Here is a 6,000-nt window from a genome sequence, read left to right on the forward strand (position 1 = left end):
CAAAACACAGAGCATGGGAAAAACAGAACATAAGACTGTAGAAAAAAAAATCATTTGCCATTTGAGTGATGTGTAAATTGATATCCTTTTCCAGCTACGGTTAATTATATAACATCTGCTAATGTAACGTTTAAGAAACTGTGGGGAAACCCCAAAGCAATTATGATCACTGCCAAGAAAGTTAACCCTTCACGGAAAGGAGTTTTTTTATTGTTCACGATCTTGTTGCTTTTCAAACCTGTGCCATAAAGATCTCCTGTCCAAACACATAAATTGGTAAACTTGGGGTGATTCTCTTAAAAAGTAAAACGAAGGCTATTACACGCCCCCCCTGGCATGAAGGCAGAGAGCCGTGTAATCCACAAACCTACACTCAAAACCACCCACATGTCCGGAGGTGCCCCCCACGGCTCTTAACTCCCTTGACGTTGATTTTTCACAGAAAAAAACAAAACCGAACAAAACAGTCACGGGTGGGTTGTGTCCTCCAAATGAGCTGTGTTGAAGTCCTTACCCCCCCGGACCCCGTCATGAGACTGTCTTTGGAAAGAGGGCCTTTACAGAGGTGGATAGGATGAGGTGCTTGGGGGTGGCGGTGATGTCCGTGTACTTACAGGACATGGTGGTGACACTGGGCACGTCCTCTCCAGTGGCTGTGCAGGGAGACCTCATCTTCATTTGTCACCCCGAGGCGTAGGAATCGCCGTTTCCCTTCTGGATCACATTTCCGATTATAATGCAGACGTTCGCGGGTAAAACACTTGAGCTGAGCTGGAAACTGGGTGGGGCTGTGACGCCAGTAACTTAGGACCTCAGCTGAGTAAAGAGACTCCCTCCCTGACCCCAGACGATTGAAAACTTACCCTTCTTACCTGCAATCCCGGAGCAACAAGAGGACTGGACCCCACCTGTAGAGTAAAGCAGAGGAGCCGGCAAGGGAACAGGGCACCTGCCCCCTCCCGGACGTCCCTCAAGCCCTGGGAGACGGGCGAGTCTGCCATACATACGGGGACACGGCCTCTGTTTGCAAATGATCGTGCTTCCTTCGCTGTGTTTTGTCTACTCTCTCGAAGTGCCACCGGACCGTCATTGGGGAGAACGCATTGGAGCGCCAGTTCCTGGATCAGACAGGACACCCAGCCCTGGGCAGGCTCTGAATCTCAAAGGCACGTCTCGTTGCCCAGGGTCTGGAGGAGGAAGGGGCCCTCTTTGCCTGGATCCCTGAGGCTCTCCATCCTGAAGCAGAGAGGATTCCGAGGGCCTCACCCTCGGCCAGCGTGGGACAGAGGAGACCCGGCCCAGGCGGCCCCGGACATCCGCCACGCCTCCAGCAAGGTGGTGATGAATTTCCACCTGCCTTCATCCAATGCGCCCCGGCCCCGGGCGGTTGCAGGCCTGAGCTGACGTGCCCACGGCTGGGACCACATCCTCAGCTCAGTCTCCTCCGTGGTCAGACGTGCAACCCCCACCCCCCACAGGCCCCCAGCTCTGGCCCTGCGGCAGTCCTTCTGCGACCACCTCACGTCCCGGGAGCCCCCACACTGTTCTCTTACGCACACGGTTACACCCAATAAACAAACACCACTTTCCCAGGGCCTCTGTGGCTCACGGACGCAGGGGCACGGGCCTTCACCAGCACGGAGAGGAATAAGGAACCCCAGCCGCTGCGTAGAGCCGTCCGGGCTTATAAACGCGGCAGACCTGGATGTCTGGTCCGGGTGGTCGTATTTCACTGTAAGGCTTCTGGATGATCTGACCTCAGACGAGGCAGCTTGCGCTCGGGCCCAGGACAGCGTTCCTGGGGGGTGGGGGGTGGGGAAACAGGGGCACAGCACAGCCCCGTGAGCTGCTGGCGGTCTTGGGTCCCCCGGGCAGCAGAGTCAGCCCTCCCGGTGCCGTCTCACAGGAAAGGAAAGTGAGCGAGCGGGTGTTACAGGCTGATGTTTGTGATGGAGATGGTGCCTCTGGGACGTCATGAGGTCATGAGCGTGGTCATAAGGGTTAGTGTCCTTATGAAAGAGACTCCGGCTTGCTGTCCACCTGGGGACGGGACCTTATGTGGAAACGGGGCCTCTGCAGAGGTGACGCAGTGAAGGGTCTGAGATGAGGTCCTCCTGGAGGAGGGTGGCGCTACATCCAATGACGGTCCTTCTAAGAGACAGAAGAGGAGAGACCCAGACACAGAGGAGAAGCCCCGGGAAGACAGAGGCAGAGATGGGAGGGAGGCGGCCACGAGCCCAGGGACGCCTGGAGCCCCCAGAAGCTGGAAGAGGCGGGAAGGAGCCTCCCCTGGAGCCTCTGGAGGGACCGCGGGCCTGGGACACCTTGACCTCAGAACAGGACCTTATTTGGACGAAAGGTCTTTGCAGAGGTGACGCAGTGAAGGGTCTGAGGTGAGGTCCTCCTGCAGGAGGGCGGCCCTACATCCAATGACAGGGTCCTTCTAAGAGACAGAAGAGGAGAGACACAGACACAGGGGAGAAGCCCTGGGAAGACAGAGGCAGACACAAGCCCAGGGACGCCTGGAGCCCCCAGAAGCTGGGAGAGGCGGGAAGGACCCTCCCCTGGAGCCTCTGGAGGGACCGTGGCCCTGGAACACCCTGACCTCAGACGTCTGGTCTCCAGGATGGGGAAGGATGGAGGTCTGTGGATTTAAGTTCCCGGTTGGTGTCATTTGTTACGAAAAACCCCAGGAAACTCATCACCCGGACTTAGTCCTGGCCAAGCCGAGGAAGCTTGGTTGCCAGGACCCTTTGCAGGAAAAGCCATAAATTCTGGCCTGTTAGGGCCACCCATTCCACCATACACGGCACCACCAGACCCCCATTCCCTCTCACTTTGGAAACGTTAAACAGCAATTCTGGACTCTGTCTTGCGGCGTGGCTGGTCTGGCCATCGGCACCACCGATGCGCGAAGTTCCGTGGCCGGTGGGCTCCCGACAAGCAGGGACCCTCAGGCCCACCCCAGCGTCCCCCAGCCCCGGGCAGCCCTCCAGGCCCCGGCAAAGGGTGCTGGGGTTCCTTCTGGGCTCCTTATACAGTGTCCTAATCCCCACCCCAGCTTCGCCTAAACCTGACAGGGGGCGTCTCCACCCTCCGTGGCCCCAACAGCGCCACACCCCGGTGGTCCTGTGTCCTCCTTCCCGAAATAAGGGCACCGTCACCCGAGCCGGGGCGAGTGCGCTCCTGGAGGTGAGGATGCTGACGGCTGACCCGCCCCCACGGGGTCAGCATCCTGCAGCAGACGTGCCAACTTTGCGTGAAGGAGGACAAGACCACATGCCCTGGGTGGGGGGCAGTGTCCCCTCCGGAGCGCACACCCAGCCCTGCCGGACGGGTCCCTAGGGACAGCACAACTGCATTCTTTCTCCTGGGACCTTAGTTACTCCGGGGCCACGCCCCATTCTGCAGGAGGGGGGCCTGGTCGTTGCAACCTCGGTAGGTGCCGGCCCCTTACCGGGGAGACTCAGAGGGGTTGGGGTCCCCCCGGGATCCCTGGGGTGATGGGAGGGGATGGCAGCTCCTCCCCTTTGCACAAAGCCCCCAGTGCCTCCCGGGTAACGTTTCAGGGTTGATTTTGCCCCTTTCCACACCCACGTCCACCGTTCTCAAACAAACACCCCGATGACCGGACTTTCAAGGGGTCCTGCTTACATTCTTCACGTTTTCTCTGAACTCTTCCGCTTTCCTACCCGACACCCTCCAGCTCTTAAGCATCCGTATCTCCTAGAATTCAGACTTTGGGAAATCCTGTGTTCTTTTCAAAGGACACTGAAGCTGCTTCATTCACGCAGGCAATGCTGCAGAAAAAGACAGAGATTCTCCCTGAAGCCACGGTACACGCCCAGGGGTCGGTCCGCCTGTGAGCTGTTCCTGCAAAGACAACCAGGCAGCAGAGGCGGGCGCCTGACCCCTCCGGACTGGTGCCCGTTTCTTGGGCAAAGTGACTCCAAACTGTGTGTCCTAAAAGCAGCATAGACCTGGCCAGCCAGACCCCTGCCTGTGTTTCTGAAAACGGAGATCAGACAAGGAAACGTTTGGCCCTCACACGCTGGGGTCTGCAGAGCTGCTGCCACTGTGTGCGCGTGGCATCACGAAGCCCCTGCGTAGTCTGTGAAGGCGCCGTCTCCCCCGTAACCCACAGCGTCGAGAGGCCAGGCCCGGGCTGTCACTGCTTCCAGCAGCCTGTCCCGGCGGCCCATGCCTGCCTCCGACCCTGGCTGACCCTCCTATTTATAACCCCGCGTCTCCCAGCAACCACACAAACACAGCTCTTGTGACAGCTGAGGGGCAAAGGCGCAGCCTCGCGGTCTTAGATGCGCAGATCCTGTTTCTTCACACGGGCCCAAAAAAGACCTGAGCCCCAAGGCATGCGGGGTCCCCGCTCCTGAGCAGACCCCCCAGCTCCGGGGCAGCTGGATTCTCTGCGTGAGGCCAGCCGCCAGCCAGGACCTGGAGGGTGAGCGGCTGTGACATCGCCCCCATGAGTGGGTTCAGGTCTCCTCTCACTCAGAGGGAGGGTGCCACGGTCCCCGAGGCTGAGGGCAGTGCTGGCCGGGCTCGGGCCAGAGGGTGTGGCGTGGATGGGGCCACAGCCAGGGAAGGCATTTCATGGAGATTTGCGGGCCCAGGTACCTCTAGGTCTGAGCCGCTCTGGGTGCCTTTAAAAGGAGCTGGATGGACATGGATGGGCCTAGAGGACATAAAGCCAAGTGAAATGAGTCAGAGAAAGACAAATACTGTGTGATATCACTTACACGTGGACTAGAAAAGACAAACGCACAAATACAGAGAAACAGAGGCAGACTCACAGATACAGAGGACAGACTCGCGGTGACCAGGGGGGAGGGGGAAGACAGGGGGAGGGGATTAACAGATACAAACTGCTAGACATAAACTAAGTAAGCTACTGAATTCCCTGTGTGCAGCACGGAGGATACAGCGAAAATTTTATAATCACCGTGAACGGAGCACAGTCTTTAAAAATGGTAAAGACTATTCGTGTTTTTAAAGACTAGTTACCTATGCTGTACACCTGAAACTAGTATAACATTGTCAATCAACTCTACTTTAATTTAAAAAGAGGAATCAAAGTAAACCACCTGTCAACTGAGTAATGAAAGTTCTTAAAAAGGCCTGCGCCCCGCCGTGCACTTTGCCGTCTGAACCGAAGACCCGCGCCCCTGCTGCGATCGCGCCCCAGCCGTTCCGTCCCCGCGGGCCGCTCTCTTGGCTCGTGGGAACGCGTGAGCAGGGTGCGTTCACCAGGTGGGCGTCTCAGCTCGCAGCTCGGCCGCCAGGAATAGCCACCAGCTTTCAGCACGTGCCCCAGCTGCAGCCCCGTGGAAGCAATTGCTGTGGGACTTCACGGGGGCTGCGGCGCTGGCCTCGGACGGAAGCAGGACGCCACAGGTGTCCCTGGCCACCGCGTTTCCCCTTGTTATCGCGGGGTCCCGGAGACCCCGACCCCACGGGCTCCCTGGTAACCCTCCTCCACTTCCTTCCACGGAAGCTAAGCCTCGTTCACGTCTCCGGGGAACGGCGCCTCACGTTCCACACGAATGAGTGAGCTCCCGGCTCCCTCTCAGACGGTACGAGGCAACCTCAGGTGGCTCCTCTCCCTCCACCGGCTGGTTCCCGCCCTGCCGTGCACGTGGGGCTTTCAGGGTGCACGGCGGGGGCAAGCTGGGAGGCACAAGAGGAGGGGTGTTCATCTGCTTGCGGGTCGTCTCAGCTCCGCCGGGCGTACCCCAACTCCACGGTGCCCCAGGTCCCTCTGCTTTAAACGGAGAAGGATGACCACCCCCCCCCAAAGAAGTGTCAGGTGTCCACCAGGTGGAGAAAACCGTGCTGCTACCTCCAGCCTGACCCCCTGGCGTCCTGCCCTTCACGCCGGCTCCTGAGCATGGAAGGAGAGAAGAAGGGGCAGGAAGGAAGTTCACTCCCCCCACCCCTGGGTCATGGCCCGTTCCTGCCAGCCTCAGCAACCACGCACACGTA

The 6,000-nt window shown here is 58.8% G+C and overlaps 1 long non-coding RNA gene across 9 annotated transcripts in view; it reads right to left on the bottom strand.

Annotated features, from left to right (window-relative positions):
- Nucleotides 1–6,000, bottom strand: part of LOC136793410 (uncharacterized) — a 41,637-nt gene extending 35,637 nt beyond the window's left edge. For 7 of the 9 annotated variants that reach the window (XR_010838633.1, XR_010838631.1, XR_010838636.1 and 4 more), the window contains exons 1-3: nucleotides 3,655–4,856; nucleotides 873–2,151; nucleotides 615–788 (exon numbers count right to left, since the gene is read on the bottom strand). This is a non-coding gene — a long non-coding RNA (uncharacterized lncRNA). Of the gene's footprint in view, nucleotides 1–614; nucleotides 789–872; nucleotides 2,152–3,654; nucleotides 4,857–5,102 lie in introns of those variants that run through there. The other 2 variants (XR_010838629.1, XR_010838635.1) reach the window with 2 other exon arrangements.

This window comes from Kogia breviceps, chromosome X (assembly GCF_026419965.1).
Source record: "Kogia breviceps isolate mKogBre1 chromosome X, mKogBre1 haplotype 1, whole genome shotgun sequence".
In the NCBI taxonomy this organism is placed as follows: Eukaryota; Metazoa; Chordata; class Mammalia; order Artiodactyla; family Physeteridae; genus Kogia; species Kogia breviceps.